The 17,498-nt window shown below is 31.2% G+C and overlaps 1 pseudogene; it reads right to left on the minus strand.

Moving 5' to 3' along the window:
* Nucleotides 1-4,945: 4,945 nt before the first annotated feature.
* On the minus strand, nucleotides 4,946-14,045 carry LOC108373548 (odorant receptor 63a-like; annotated as a pseudogene).
* Nucleotides 14,046-17,498: the final 3,453 nt, after the last annotated feature.

Below are 17,498 nucleotides of genomic sequence, written 5' to 3' on the forward strand. Positions count from 1 at the left end.
TAAAGCTTGAGATTGCAACAGAGCACTGCTATTGGGCGCTTTGAAGGAGCGGCATTAAAGCCTTGCAAAAAATCCTTGCTAACGTCGGAAATTGCTATCTGAAAAGCTATTTATTATCTATACGGTGACCATATTAACCAACATAAAATAAAGGCAATTTATTTCAAAATGATTTGGAATACTTGCATACGAATTATATGATAAAAGTACCTTACCCATATCGTAATTAAAATTAAATATTTACTAGTTAATTATATTTAATTGTACAAGTTCCCCTTCTTGAAAGGCGCTGTGAACGCCGTTTTAACCGATACCCAAAAATGAAACCCAATCCTTATCAATGACTCCGCCATACTTTGCTGCCAAAATGCGTTTATCATAATTCCTACTACAGGGCAAAGCAACACACACTGGTTCGAAAATGGAATTTAATATTCATAAATTACTGGATTCATTTTTCAACTAATTAGAAAATTTTTTATTAATTATATCCAACAATTTTCATTGACCTTGAGGCCGTTTTTAATGAAAAACTATTGTGGAAAAACAACAATAATTTACGAAAATGGTAGAAGTTGTAGCTATTTTGTTTTTATGAAAGCTTATAACATAATATAAACAGAGCAGTTGAGCCCAATTTTAGAAAGTGCAGAAAAAGTAGCAATTTTGAAGAATATCGATAAGTAATCGATAACTTTACAAGAAAAATTTTAAGTGCAAAAAAAAATCACCAAAAAAAAAATTTGAGTTTTTAAGAATTTTTTAATTATATTAATTATTTAATTTATAATTGTTGTCAACTAGTTTTTATAATCTAACATTTATAAACTAGTACAGGGGAATCCATTTTTTGTTTTCACGTGCTTTTTCTTCAGTTTACACTAAAAAATCTATCGCAAGTAAATAAAAATTCAAAAATCGGACTGAACTGGTCTCTTGCAAATTTTGTAAGCTTTCGTTAAAAAAAAAAAAAAAAAACTTAATCAAATTGATTGATAAATTAATGCTGCACTGAATTATATAAGTATACGCCAGTTTTGAACCACTGTGCAATGTAATGAAGGAACTAAAATACCATAGAAGACACTTGATTAAAAAAAACTGACCCATTTAAAAACATTTGCGTTTTATACGGTGACGAAAATGTAAATAAGGAAGAGACATTTTAGCAAGTTTTGGCTATTTTTCTTTTTTTAAAAATTTTTTATAATCTTTTAGGAAAATATATTCTTCTATGTTTCTAAACAAAACCATATTAATCAAGATTTCAAACTTTGTAGAAGATTTATAGAAATTCGACGAATTTTAACAAACGTTCATCAAACTTGAAACCAGGGACCAAAAATAGCTGTTATCTCGAATATACAAATTGAAAACGTTGCCTGAATTCTGAAATTAAAATTTTATCTAGTTGTCAGTTACAGCAAACACTTATGTAGTTACTCTAGTTTAATTTTTTTAATCTATATTTCTGCTTTTAAATTTTGTATAAATTCTACCCCTAAAACTTAAGGCAATACGAAGAACAAATCTGTTAACAAATTGAATTTGTTGAGCTAATAGCAACTGTGAGTGCTTGCCCACATAAGTTTACAGTGGCTAAGTTTAAGCCACAAAAAAAAGTTCACTCACTTCACAACTAAACATTCGAACATTTCTATTAAGAAATTAATGCACGTTCCATGTATGTATGTATGTATGTGTATTACACCGATACGAGTACAAAACAAATTGACGGATCAATGTCAGCTATAGGAAATTGACCAAAAAATCTGCACCTACGTGCGAATGGAATCGAATTGATAAGGTTGACACCTTTTACGTTTTTTATGTTTCGTTTGAGTAAATACTGATGCGGAAAATAACAAATGGATTGCATCAGTCAAGGTTGTATGTAGGTATGTACGTAAAATGTGTAGTGGTTTGTGTGTTAGAGCGAAATGAAACGTAATCGAGCAGCAATTGGAAGTTGAACCTTTAACAGGTTACTGCTAACGGCAATTGTGTGTGTATGCTCAGTATTGATTTTTGATGTAACTTGAATATAAATTGCGCTTAAAGTTACGGGTATTCTGATGGAAAAAGATTTTTCTTGGGGCAGAAAGTAGCTTTGTGGATTCTATGGAAAAATTAGCTCAATGAACTATTAATATTGTTGAACAACGTTTAGGTTATTTAGTTCATACATATATTACACTGTGCCAAAAATAGTAAACCTGCGTTTTTAGTTTTTCTCTCTGACATCAGGATTTTTTTTAAAATCACTTTGAAATTTATAGGATATGTTTGAATAATTATTCAAAAGATTCGGTGCCTTGTAGAATAACGATATGGGTATCAATTAATACGAAAAATTCTGTAGAATAGAAAAAAAATTAATTTTTCGGTGCACCAGGACGAATAAGTATTCAAAATGTCCTTTTAAAATTTTATCCTTGAATATCCTTGGAAATTTTCAATATTCATTTTTTAAAAAAATATATGTCAAGGACCTCTAACTTTATTAGTTTTAAATAAAAAAAATGTACACTTCTCTTAATAAGATATTGATAGTTACAATATACATAAATGAAGATATTGGCATCATTATTATGGAACCATGTATGCGCTCTAAACGAACAAACTAAACATATGATTTACGGGGGCAGGAGTTCATATAGAGGGACAAAATGTTTTAATTAATTTTTTTTTTGTTTTTATAAATAGAAATTCCAATTTTATAAAAATCGGTTTGTAATTTTTTTGTTTAAAATATTTTATGTATAAAAAAAGGTATTTTTTGATTTTAAGTATTTTTTCTCAAACTTTTATATACGAATTATACAAATATGCATAACAAAAGAAAGGGGGTTTAATCGCCTTTATAACGATTCGAATTTTTTAAAAGTCGGTTTGTAAGTTTTTTTTATAAAAAAGGTTTTTTTTCATTTTAAGTCTTTTTTTCTAAAAGTTTCATATACGAAGTATATATGTAAATACGCATATCAGAAGAACTGAGGTTTGATTGCGTTTACAACGATATCAATTTTTTAAAAATCGATTACGATTAGTAATTTTTTTGGTTTAAAATATTTTTTTTTTTCATAAAAAAAGGTATTTTTTCTTTTTAAATGTTTTTTCATAAAAAAAGGTATTTTTTCCATTTAAATGTTTTTTCTCAAATTTCTACATACGAAGTAAACAAATATGCATATCAAAAGAAAGGGGGTTTAATCCCGTTTACAACGATACCAATAAAAATCAGTTAAAAATTTTTTGAAATATAAGGTTTTTAATTTTTCGAAGACCCGACCTTATAGCACCTGTAATATAAGTTTGCACAAAATAAGGTTATATACCATTTAAATAACAGCAATAGGCGGACTACGTCTATATTTTTAGTTTTTTAGTTATTTACATATAATAATAAAAAATAATTTTTTACCAAAGGTCCTATTTGGAACTTCGAAGGCCCGTCCATATCTCGATTTCGGAGGCTAACTTCGAAAAACGGAGAAATTACTTTTTTACCTATGACTCAATGTCTCAAAAAAATTGTTTTAGTCCAATGCTCAGCCGAGTGCTGTACAGTGTAATGATTTCAGTGTCTTCATTTATGTATATTGTAACTATCAATATTTTATAAGAGAAGTGGTAATTTTTTTTTTCTAAAACTAATAAAGGTAGAAGGACGAAATTCCAAGATGTGGTAGTTTACATATTAGTCCTTGATATATATATTTTTTTTTTTAAATAAAAACTGAAAATTTCCAAGGATATTCAAGGATAAATTTTAAAAGGACATTTTCAACACTTATTCGTCCAGGTGCACCAAAAATTCACTCACTTGTTATCCGAATTGCTGTATTGTGGCATGCTTGGAGCTTTGTCCACTACATCATGGTAGTATTCCGTGACCAAACTGAGGCTGGGTAAATTAGAATCGATGAGTGTATTGCCTTGTATGTTGCCAATAATGTTTCACTGTCTCTGCCTCTTTGCCTCTTTTAGTGGAGATTGTGGTTGTGTGCACGGAGAGAGAGAGAGAAAAGTCTGTCAAAAGTAAACCCAAAAATTTTCGTTTTGCTTCGGAACTGGTATGCCAGTGTTAGCTGCAGCTCCACCTCTCTCGTCCGGTGCTAAGGATAACGGCCGAGTAGTTCGTGAGGCAGAGGGCCTAAACTCATTGTGATGAAGAAGCGATCCATATCAAATAAATTGCTATTCGCTTTCCAGCCCCCAACATCGAGCAATCGTCGGAATATAAGGTCAGGGTAACTCTCTTTGGTGGCTGGTGGCGCTTCGATATGTTAAAATTAAATTGAAGAGGGGATAGGACACTGACCTGTGAGACCATTCGCTAAATTTTTCAGAATATCGATGTTTGATCTCGAAAATTTTTTGGCCGTGCGCCATTTGGACTGGGGACGACTCAATGTTTTCCAGCATCGTGGTGAAACAAACGATATAGAAAGGCTTCAATAAGTCCAGCGCTACTAGGATGGCTATCTCGCGGTTAAAGTTACAAGTTATCGCAGTCTTAAGGCCGCTAAGTGCCCTGGTGCTGCTAAGCACATTGCGGAAGCCATGCTGATGCTTAGTTCTGGGGTCAGCTTGCATGTCCAGTACGGAAGTAGCAAGTTAACTAGTGGGGAAAAAAGTGTTATCGGTCGATTAGACTCCCCTTTCTAGGCAGGTTTCCATGGCTTGAGTGATGGTACCAGCCCTGATTTGCACGAATCATAAATGACGACAGTGGTCATGGGCAGGTTGAGGACTTTAGTGACCTTTCTACATTCCCAAAACAGAGGGGAAATCGGCGAGGTTTTTGGTCTCGACGTATGTAAACCGAGAAGTGGTGCCCTATAAGAAAGTTAAAAACTGAAAAACATCTTCACATCGAATTTACTTCAATTATTTTTAAAATTTACTTTATTAAAACGATCTAAATTTTACATCTGAAGATAGGCAACTATGTATGTAAATAAATAATCGTTTGCGTAACTTCTAAAGCTTGTTGTTGTTGCAATCACTACACTCCACGTTCTTCGTTCTACAACTCCATCGCTTAATCTTCTTCTGTTGTCAGATCTCGAAGTATTAGGAAATATGAGAAACTAGCTTTTAAAATCTGGAATTGTAAGAAAAGTTTAAAAATTACCTGAGCTCATTTATTTAAATATGTTTGTAAATATTTTCAACATACTCCCAATAGTGTGGTTAAAGACATTACTCCGAACCAAGATATCTGGAAACAGAACTCCTTATTGGAACGCATAATTATCATTTGCACAGTCTTCTTGAAGTCCTTCGACTCATTGTACCACTCACAGTCGTAGCAAGCTGAGGGTATGCTTTCGAGCTGTAAATAAATTACATGTTTAATTATGTCGAATACCCGGTTTCACCAAGCAATTTTAAATTTGTCAGACTGTTAAAATTTAAAATAGCACAATTTTGTTAGCGATATAGATTTTAAAATTAATGGTGAAACCGGACGTAAGGATAATTATCGTTCCCACTAAATTGCGTACATATATATATATGTATATTAGGGTGGTCCAAAAATGCATGTGAAAAAGTGAAGTCGGAATTTGTATGCTCTCACCCCCTAGGATTGTTCTATACCGAAAAACATATACCCTTATTTTTATACCCGAGCGCGCTTGTGCACAAGGGTATTATAACTTTGTTCACTTAATGGCTGTTTGTAACAGGCAAACGGAATCGGAGATAGATAAGACAAATGATACATAAATCATCAGAATGAAAAGAGAAATCGATTAAGCGGTTACTGTCTCGTCCGTCCGTCCGTCTGTGCACACGATAACTCGAGTAAGAATTGAGATATCTTAACGAAACTTGGTAGGTGAACTTATTTCAGGCGTAGGAAGGATGATATTGAAAATAGAGCAAATCGGACAATAACCACGCCTACCTCCCATATAACGATAATTTAGAGAAATATGAAATCTTCGATAAATCAGTAAATATTAAAGGTAAAAAAACATATATTTAATACTTCCACCCGAACTTAGACTTTCTTACTTGTTTTATTTTGAAATCAAAAAATATTTAGAGGTCACTCAAAGCGCCCAAAGCTTTATATGGGGAAGAAGAGAGGGGGTTTAATCGCCTTTACATCGGTACCAGTTGTATAAATATCGGTTGGTAATTTTTTTGTTTAAACTATCTTTTTTTATAAAAAAAAAATTTTTTTTCCTTTTAAATGTGGCTTTTCTCAAATTTTTATTTACGAGGTATACAAGTATGCATTTCAGAAGAAAGGGGTTTGATCGCCTTTACAACGATACAAATTTTTTAAAAATCGGTTAGCATTTTTTTGTTTAAAATATTTTTTTTCTAAAAAAATGTATTTTTTCATTTAAATGTTTTTTTTTTTAATCTTTCTATACGAAGTATACAGATATGCTTATCAGAAGAAAGGGGATTTTATCGCCAATTTATTAAAAATCGGTTAGTAATTTTTTTGCTTAAAATATTTTCTTATAAAAAAGGTATATTTTCCTTTAATAGTGTTTTTTCTCTAAATCTCTTAAAAAGCAGTTCAAACTCGTTTGAGATATAAGGAATTTAATTTTTCGAAGACCTGAACTTTGACCTCTTATAGCACCTGTAATATAAGTTTGCACGAAAAAAGTTATATACCATTTAAATAAGAGAAAAAGGAAGACTACGCCTATATTTTTAAGTTTTTAATATCAGTGTNACCTGTAATATAAGTTTGCACGAAAAAAGTTATATACCATTTAAATAAGAGAAAAAGGAAGACTACGCCTATATTTTTAAGTTTTTAATATCAGTGTTCCTATTTCGAACTTCGAAGGCCCATATCTCGATTTCGGAGGCTAACTTCGAAAAATGGAGAAATTACTTTTTACCCTGGTCCAATACCCAGAAAAAACTTGATTTTTTACTACTTACAGCAAGACCACCAACAACGACTACAAGACGCTGTTCGTTTTTTCGTTTTACACACAAATTAATTTTTTAGGTAATGTTTTGATATCGGATTAAGCGCATTTCCAAGCAAAACTGTAGATTGTGGGGCTCTGAAAATCCAAGGACAACACACCAGCACCAGTTGCACCCATCCAAATGCACAGTTTGGTGCGGTGTTATGGCCAAAAATGATTATCGGCCCATATTTTTTCGATAATGAGTATGAAACGCCAGAAACGATACGATTTCTGGGGCTTCTTACAGAACAATGATTGACAACTTTTTGCGGCCAATGGCAGAGCAGCATCCTATTTTATGGTTCCAACAAGGTGGAGCGACTGCGCACACTCCTAGAAAAACTATGGACCTATGAACTATGGATGGGAGGTCTTATTTGCCCCAACGTGTATATACAAGGGCCCCGAAATTCAGTGTTTTATTAACAAGTTACACCGTCCGACAATACTGCACTTTTTTGCACCCATGAAATCAAAGTGGTGGATCCCTTATGGCGCGTGGATCTTCAATGGGTCCAGTATGGCGGATTTTGATTTTTTTTCAAATTCTTTGGTCTCTAAACTGTCAAGTATTGTTGTATTTTTTGACAAGAATTCTTATTTAATTTTTTAAATTTTATTTTTTAGATGATTACCCAATGATGAAAGAAAAAACTTTGAAACCAAAATTCGCTATCAATGTACAAATAAGGAGCAGTTTCATCGTAACTAACTATTTGAAAGTTAACTATAGATTTTCACGTCTCCTAATCAGCTATTTCAAAACTGAGCCACATTATTTTGCCAAAGGAAATTTGTTGAAGTTTAGTGCAAAAAATTGCTAGTTAGATATATACTTACCTCTGTAGCTAAGAATTGACCATTGACATAATACATAGAATCGACAGTAAGAGCAGCGCCAATATACATAATCATGCGGATAAGTATAACCTTATTTGTTTCCTAAAAAAAATTTTATTAAATACATAAAAGGAAATATGTTTTTAGAATTACCAAACCAAAATTCATTTCGAAGAGTACAAAACCATAAATCGCCAAAGTATGAAGAAAATGGGAAAGAGAGATGTGTTTGAAAAGCTCATTGATTTCGTCAATGTACCTGAGAAAGCATGGGAGGGATGTAGATATACATATATATATAAATTTATAAATATACATAAATATATATACAAGTTTTGCAAAATACCCGGACTTACTCAAGTATCCGTTGATGTTGAATTACACAATAACGCAAATATTCATCGCGTCGATGTTTCGGCACCAACGGTGAGTTTGATCTGAGTAGCAGCATTTTTAACACCTGCACAAGTCCACAGGCATGCTTGCAAAATATCATAAAAATGCAGTGGAAACTAACAGAACCTGAAAAGTAATTTTAATACATTTTTTTATTATTATTATTTTTTTTTTTGAAGTAAGGAGACGAGCATCAAATGCGAAATCTCACTACTTACACATGCCTGATGATAAAAGTGAGCTGCCGCCGGCGAGCATTTCAAAGGCATAATAAAAGGATGGCATACCTTTGTCGAGAAACATAGGATAACCAGTGAATGCTATTTAATTAAAAAAAAATATGTATGTATTAATAGAAATATTATAACCATACACAAAATAAGAAAAAAAAATCATTTACGCAAAATATAAACGTAGTCCGGTGTGCCCTTTATTTGATGGTATAAATTTGTGAAGACCGCATAGAAAAAGTAGTTGCTAAGTATGCATGAACAAGTATGAGACAGCTCAAAAGTTGTCGCCTCGATTCCATCCATATAGTATCCATAATTGTATCGATTTCTTGTTTCAACTGCATTTTAATGGGCATATCTGGTTGAAATTACAACAACGTACAAATATACATACAATCATAAAAACCTACATATTTATATAATGTATACAAAGTGAAAATTTGACTTTTACTGACCTGTCATAAAAATTTCGATGCGTTGAAGAAGTTCATGAGTTTCAACTTTGTCAATCAAAGCGTGAAATTTATGCTGCATAAAAAAATAGTATGTCATTTTTACCATAGTTGTTGTTGTTTGTAGTGCGGTTGTAACTGCCTGCAAAGGAAACGTGGTGCGTAAATGAGCCACTCTACCTGATATATATATATGTATGTATATATAGGGTGGTCCATACCAATTTGGATGGGGTTCAGCCTTCATGTGTTTGATTTCTTTCCAATTTTTAGGGTTAATAGATAAACGCAAATAATAAATAAATATGAAATTTAAGCTCGATTAATACATTTTTAAAAACTTTACAGCACAAAAACAAAAAATTAAAAAAAATATCACACATACACACATCAAAACCCTCTATGAAAAGACATGTTTTTAAAATTTTTTTTCTTGAAACATTTTTGACATACAAATTTTTTGGTACAAGAACGGGCCGTGAAAAAAATTTGAAAAAAAATCACACATACACACATCAAAATTCTCTATATTTTTTGATACAAAAAAATTTGTTATTAAAAATATGCCATCTCAAAAAAAAATCACAGTGGTAGCTCTGAGTATTGCGCAATATTTAAGGATGGTATAATGGGGTGCCCTCTACAATAATTTGAGTTATGATTTTTGTACACCGAAGTTGAGTAAATAAGTACATTACGAATTTACAAATTTTTAAAATTTTTTTTTAGAATTTTTTTGAGTATGCAGTTTTGTAGCTCATTAAATTTTAGTATAATAAAGTGCAAGTTTTAAGCTACTGCAAAATTGGATGAAAATTTAATGGGCTACATAACTGCATACTCAAAATAATTATAAAAAAATTTGTAAATTCGTAATGTAGTCATTTTACTCTTCGGTGTAAAAAAAAAATCATAGCTCATATTTTAATACCATTCTGATATTTTTAAATTTTTTTTGAGATGGCATATTTTCAAAAACTTATTTTTTTTTATCAAAAAACTTGTATGTGAAAAAATTTTTGAAGAAAAGAAAATTTTTTGGAAAACTATTAAATCGATTTGTTTTTGTTTTGTGTTGTAAGGCTTTTAAAATGTATTAATTAAGCACAAATGTCATATTCATATTTATGTTTATCCATCAACCTTAAAATTTGGAACAAATCAAATACATGAAGTGTGAAGCCCCTCCCATTTTAGTATGGAATGCCCCATATACATAGTACACAGTATGGAACTTAACAGTTAATTAACAATAAAGCTGCTGCGCTTAAAATAGTTGAAATGAATCGGTTTGCAGTTAAAATGGAGATTAATGATGGCGCATTACAAGTGAACGGCGTAACTTCGCATAGGCAAGACGGAGAAGTCTTGAAAATTGCAAAAATTTTAATGACATAGTTTGGCATTAAGAAATATTCGTGTCATTAAATGCAACGGAATATATGTAGTAGGATGGACATTAGGGTAGTAAAAAAAAAAATTGTTGTATTTTGAAATCCAACATTTTTTTTAGGTCGCTTATTGGCGCTCAAAATTTTCTATGATGCTTTCCATTTCCAGACAACCGGTCAGGTACGAGCATGATTTTTAATTTCGACCAAACTCAAATACGTTGTTTGTTGATCCAAATAATGAGACACGTATTTTTTCTTTTGGCTCTGAAAAATTTTTCGGCCGAATTAAACGCGATTTTGTTTTTCAGGCAAAAATCGATTATTCGAATTGACAGTGAGAATTTTTTTTTTAAATGCCCATAACTTTGTCAAAATTTAATAGATTCCAACAATGTTTTTACTCAAATTCAGTAATTCTTGTCACTTCAAGATAGATTGATATAATTATTGATTTTCATTATTTAAAATTTTTTATTTAACAATAAACAAAAAGTGCAATTTTTTTTTTAATTTAATTTCTCAAAAAGTGTATGTTTTTTCTCTCACTTTTTTACCGGGAAAGAGACACTTTGAACTACAATCAACCCAAATCTCTAATAGCGAAAATTTTTTTTTCTGAGTTATGATTTTTTATAGAAAATATACGTTTTTGTGGTACATACTACAATATTCTTATATTGTTTAACTAAATGGAACATATGTATGTAATATATCAGCAAAAAGTACAGCCGTGATCATTTTTTGTGTATCAAATAGATATTAGAACACACTTTCCACCATACAGTTTCGAAATACAAAATCACATTCTCCCGCTTTTTATAATCGAAATTAAATTAAAAAAAAAATTGCACTTTTTGTTTATTGTTAAATAAAAAATTTTAAATAATGAAAATCAATAATTATATCAATCTATCTTGAAGTGACAAGAATTACTGACATTTGAGTAAAAACATTGTTGGAATCTATTAAATTTTGACAAAGTTATGGGCATTTTAAAAAAACATTCTCACTGTCAATTCGAATAATCGATTTTTGCCTGAAAAACAAAATCGCGTTTAATTCGGCCGAAAAATTTTTCCGAGCCAAAATAAAAAATACGGGTCTCATTATTTGGACCAACAAACAATGTATTTGAGTTTGGTCGAAATTAAAAATCATGCTCGTACCTGACCGGTTGTCTGGAAATGGAAAGCTCCTATATATTTTATATGGGAAAAAACAATTTTTCATATAAATGGTATAGAATTCTTGAAAATCCATATTTTTTGTAGCAAAACTTGGTTTCTCTTCAGGAGACTTTCAACGATAATACCCAATGGTTTATTTAAACATTTTTGGATACTAAATATTTTTAAAGGTCTCCTAAAACACCAAAAAACGCCACGGGGGGAACCATAAAAATGATAAAACAAACATTTGGGTGTTATTGCTGGAGGTCTCCTAAAGAGAAACAGAGTTCTTCCATCGAAAAATATTCATTTTCGAGAATTCTTTACCATTTCCACGAAAAATGAGTTTTTTCCTGAATAAAATATATGGAGAACTTTGAGCGCTTTGAGCGACCTCTAAATATTTTTTTTTATTTCGACAATAAAAAACATGCATTATGGACCACTCTAATGTACATACATTAGTGTGGTTTGAGTTTTGTACGTGGAAAAAGATGTCATCGTAGAAAACTGGGCACCTCCTATGTTTGTTCTTTTGGCATTTTTAATATCTATGCCAACTTTCAATCCTCTACTGTAATCAATACAGGGTGCTCAATAACCTTGAAACGAGCCACTGAATCCCTCTGAAACCGAAAAATATATTGGGGACTCTTTAAAAAAACGATTCTTGTCATGACAATTGAAGCTTGTAATAACTATACTATTGTCAGCTAATTTAAATTTGAAATATTCTTAGGTTGCTTAATCAATTTTTTGTACAAAATACATTTAGGGTTAAATATAAACATTTGATGAGAAACGGAAAGTTTGATTACCAAAATGTTCGACTTTTTTTTATATATGAAGAAAATAAAGGACACCTCCAACAAAAAAATTTGCCAAAAATCATTGGTAAGTCCTAGCTACCTTAGACTTGCACATTGTGATACTAAAATTGAATGGGCTACATACCCAGTTTTATTTCTAAATAGTGTAATTAAAAAGTGTAATACTTTGATTAAAAAAATTTTCTTTAATTTTTGCACAAGGTTTGGAGGTCGGATTTTTGGAGTCTTGGTCGTTGAATTAACCATATTTTAATAATGCGACATTTGCAATAACTTGGCGACGTTTCATGAATCCCCCTATTATAAAAGTTGTTGCTGGTCGAAAATACATGAGCTACAATTTGGACACAACAATTTGGAGTGAAAGCTTGGCCAAATACTTAGCAAAATATCTACATATGTAAGGAAAATTTTTTTTATTTAAGTTCGTATATACATACATACCTCGGCCATGAGCGGCACATCACCATCGGCATGTTGTAACATCAAAAAGCGAGGATATAAGCCAATGCAACATAAAGTTAGGAGTAAAACAGTAATGCTGAAAAGAATAACAGGTTTTTATCTGTAGAAATATATTTTTTTTAGGATGAACTGAAAATTATTTAATTAAAAAAATAGTAAAATTTCACACATCCGATGGTCCCAAATTGAAACCAAAAGAATCCTAAACTAGAATCGATCTTGTATCGAAATGGTCCTGAGCTGAGAAATAGCCCCGAAATATGCCCCCAATTTGCCCCGAAATTATATCTGGAACATCTGATTAGATTTGCTTTCATCTTTTTGGATGTTCTGAATTCGTCTTGGTTTACGCGTGACGGTTTATGAAAATTTTTCCCATGTAGCGTCAAAAACCCAAGAGGAAAAAATTGCAGCGTATTATAAATTCCCCTCTTGCTTTTTTGTCAATACAATACTGTGGTGCATATGCCTAAAACTATGCAACGAAAAGTTATGTATGGTTATTTTGCGTTGTGGAATTCTCTTAACAAATACTAAATACAACACAGGCTGTTGTTATTGAAAAATTTCCAATGTTCCCCTGGATTAACGCAAATTTTACACATAAAAAATATGGACGTTGGCATTTTTCATCAAAGCATTTTACGAAAAGTTCTAAAAAAACAAGCAATTTGATCATTAGGAAAGATTTACGAGTTAAATTTTCTTTATAATTACAATGGTATGAAATATACATAATGGTGCGATTTATGAAATGTAGCAAAGTGGGATTTTTGGCGAAATGGCAACGTTGCGAACAAAATTTTATGAACAACCTATAGTAACTCCAGATTGCAAATTTCGAATTCGAATATGACAGTGTCGCAAGAAAGTTTTCACACAAAATTAATCAGATGTGTTGTTGCAAGTTAGACAATTTGGAACAAATGAATCATGATCCATGAATTCCACTAATATTCCAGTTTTTGAAAATTTTTTTAAAATTTTAAATCCCTTTTAGCTAAGCTTCTTTTTTATTACAGAAAAGCCCTAACTCTTTCATGGATTGAAAAAAAATTATTTTTTTTAACAAATTTTTTATTATTTTTTTTATTTAATTAGGATGTTAACTTACATTCTCAACCCTCTTAGGGTTGTTTGTTCGTGAAGATTTATGCCTATTACATATGAAGTCCTTATTAACTCTCTTAATCTATAGCGGTTGCGAGTTTTCAATGCCTTATATTCTTCAACACTGTACATTGCTCTTTGATAATTTTATTTATTTTACAAGTTCTAAATAGTCGATGTGTGTAATTTGGGAACGTCGGCTCAACTGTGGCGTGTTTTAATTTTTCTTTCCGTTTTGTTATTTTCAACGCTGTAGGTACTTATTATTATATATTTATGAGTAAATAATTTAAATGCTTGAGAATATTGATTTCTTATTAAATTTGTTCATGGTATTGCAAAAATTAAAAAAGGTAAATTATTAACTGCAGAAGTCATGCATATAAATTGTGCGCAAAGGAGCGAAAATTGTAGTTATTTAGCTTTTGTTTATTGTAAACTTTCATTATACTAATATATGTGCATACATAATTATGAACAATAGTACATATGCATCTAAGTACAGCTAATATTTGATGTGCATACAGGGCCGGCCACTTGAATAGCGTCTTCTTTGGATCCTCAGCTTAAACAGATTTCCTATGGTTTATTTAATAGTTATCCATAAATTTTTTATAAAAGTAAAGCCAGCAATTCCGATTTTCACACTGTATACAAAATTTGTAATAATTTAACAAGTTTGCATCAAAATTTCAAGCTGTTAAAAATATTTTAATTTTTTGTTTTGAGTACACAGTTTTATATGCTGTTCAGTCTCAGTATAAGAAAGTGCGGCTATCAAGGGGATTAAAACTACCGTTAGTTTTTGATAATTTTTTTCTGAAGATGTCTTGCTCATTTTATTCCATACATATACGGCTAAAATTTCCACAATAGTTTTCGAACGACTAGTACTTCAATATGTGAAAACCCAGAGATGATTTGAATACATACTTTTATATTTTATACCCGAGCGCACTTGTGCACAAGGGTATTATAACTGTGTTCACATAACGGTTGTTTGTAACAGGCAAAACGAATCGAGATAGATATAGACAAATGTATACATAAATGATCAGAATGAAAAGAGAAATCGATTAAGCCATGTCTGTCTGTCCGTCCGTCTGTCCGTGTGTCCGTCTGTCCGTCCGTCTGTGCGCACTATAACTCGAGTAAAAATTAAGATATCTTCACGAAACTTGGTACGTGTTCTTCTTTTCAGCGAAGGACAGATGGTATTGAAAATGGGCAAAATCGGACAATAACCACGCCTGCCTCCCATATAACGGTAGTTTTGAGAAATACAAAAACTGCGATATTTTAGTAACTAATGACGATAATTCACTCAAAATTGACATTTACAATGATTTTTAGACGAAAAATAAGAATACTATTAATTTTTTGAAAGAGGGCATAGCCACGTCCACTTGTGCTTAAATGTATATATCTTGGTAACCGCTTCACCAATTTCTCCCAAAGTTGGCTCAGTTGTTGGTCTTGGTACAGCATATCAAATGGCCGAAAACTTGTAAAATCGGACAATAATCACGCCCAGATCGCATATAACGGTAATTTAGAGAAATGCGAATGCTTCGATGAATCAGTAAATACTGAAGCTAATTTGTTAAAAATTGATGCTTGCAATAACTCTTTCGCAAAAAATATATTTATGGTAAAATTTAGAAAAATAGGCATGGCAGCGCCCAGATATAATCACATATGTGTATCTCGGTAACCCTTCGATTAATTTGTACCAAACTTGGCACGATTATTGTGCTTACCACATAAAAACGTTGAAAATTGTTGAAATCGGACTAAAATTACGCACGCATTTTATGTAACGGTAAATAACGGGAACCTCTGCAAAAAAAGTTTGAAATTTTATAAAAATTTGTTCAATTGTTTTTGTTATAAAATATTTTATCTTTATAAAAAATTAATGACTACAAAATAAACAGAAGGAAAACTGTGAATACTGGGGACCAAAGGCGGCGCTATTCAAGTGATCGATATCTCTCATCTTTTTAAATGGCACAGTGATTGAAACAAAATAATATTTCCGTTTGAATAAATAGGAGAAAAAAAATTTATAAAAAAAAGATGTTTAACCCGTTATAAAGTTTTAAGATCTTAAGAGAATCTAGAATTTAAACATTTTGTTTTTGTCTTGCATAGAAATAGGAATTAAAAAAAAAAAAAACTATAACTTCTGTGTTTTCGTTGCTTACTAACGGCATAACATACGTTGGCCTAAAGGATTGCACACAACTTGGGTAATTTAAAAAAATTATCCTCGGGAATTATAATTTTATGAGACTATTTGAATGCCCAATTAAACCATTAATTGTACTGATAAGAGATGGATCCAGTAATAATTAATTTCCCACAATACTCGTAAAAAGATATGTAGGACTAAGTAACATTTGTATTAAATAGGTGGAGTCTAGCAATTACTTGTAGGCTATTTATAATCGTATTTTTGTTTGTAGTTGAAATGATAGTCATATCAATATTTTTTTTTAATATCGTTGGTAATCACACCCCTATAGTTAATAGGTTGTGAGTTTTTTTTTTAATATAAGCAAGGCCACGTCAAGTATACCACGAAAATTTCGCTAAGTCACGAATTTTCGAAGAACAATTAGGGTATTCACAAGATATCGTAAGCGTAGTAATGCCTTAAAGTCATAAACATTTTCAATGTAAAATAACGGTTAAAATAGTTTTAGAGCATTTTTAATCACACCAAAATGTTGCTAAACCGATGGAGTATATATAGAAGCTTTTATTATACGCTCAGAGTCCCTTTAAACCGTTTCAACCATTATTTTTCATGAAAAAATTTACGACTTTAAGATATTGCGACGTTTACGACGTCTTGTGAATACCCTAAATATGTAATTGTAAAGTACTTATAATGCTTAAATTGGCATATAAATATTTGAAAAAAACTCTTAGATGTACATATTGCTCATTTAATTTAACAGTGTCACAACTCAAAACAGCAACACTCGAAAAAAACGGCTTTAAATTTTTGAAGTTACATATACTTCCATAGTAAAAATTAATAAATATTGCGCTCTAAATAGCGAGATACTGGCAATCGATACAGCGTTGAAATCCTGACACAACATAGAGGAAGAGGTAGCGGTAATATCTGCTCAATATTTGTATTTTTTGGATTCGATATGATGCTATTGAAGTACGTATGTAAATATTTTAGAGCATGATCAAATTAATTCCTTCTAAACTTTAGTCGATTCGGCATGACTGCCATTGAGCTTGCCCACATTTTTTTTCGCATTTTTTTCGCATTTAAAGGTTTTAGTATTGTACATAAACAAGATATAGAGATGTAAGTAAAAATTTATACTTTTAGAGATTTTATAATAAAATTAATAAGCTTGATGAGGAAAATACCAGATGACTAAGCTTCCCAAAAATCCTGAAAATACGTGGGCAAGATTTATTTGTTAAGATACTTTGATTAGTTTTATGTGAAAAAATGTACTTTCTAAGCAACATAACCTCAAATATGTCAAAAACAATGTTTTTAGCACTCAAAAACCTGCGGTGTTAGAGAAAGTCTTAGTCCGGAATCAGAATCAGCGTCATAACAAAAAAAAAAATATGTACAACAGTGTGATCTGTAAAAGAATGTAGCCCATTCA

The sequence above is a fragment of the Rhagoletis zephyria genome, unplaced genomic scaffold (assembly GCF_001687245.7).
Source record: "Rhagoletis zephyria isolate East Lansing unplaced genomic scaffold, Rhagoletis_zephyria_1.1 Rzeph_scaffold_06802, whole genome shotgun sequence".
Taxonomy (NCBI): Eukaryota; Metazoa; Arthropoda; class Insecta; order Diptera; family Tephritidae; genus Rhagoletis; species Rhagoletis zephyria.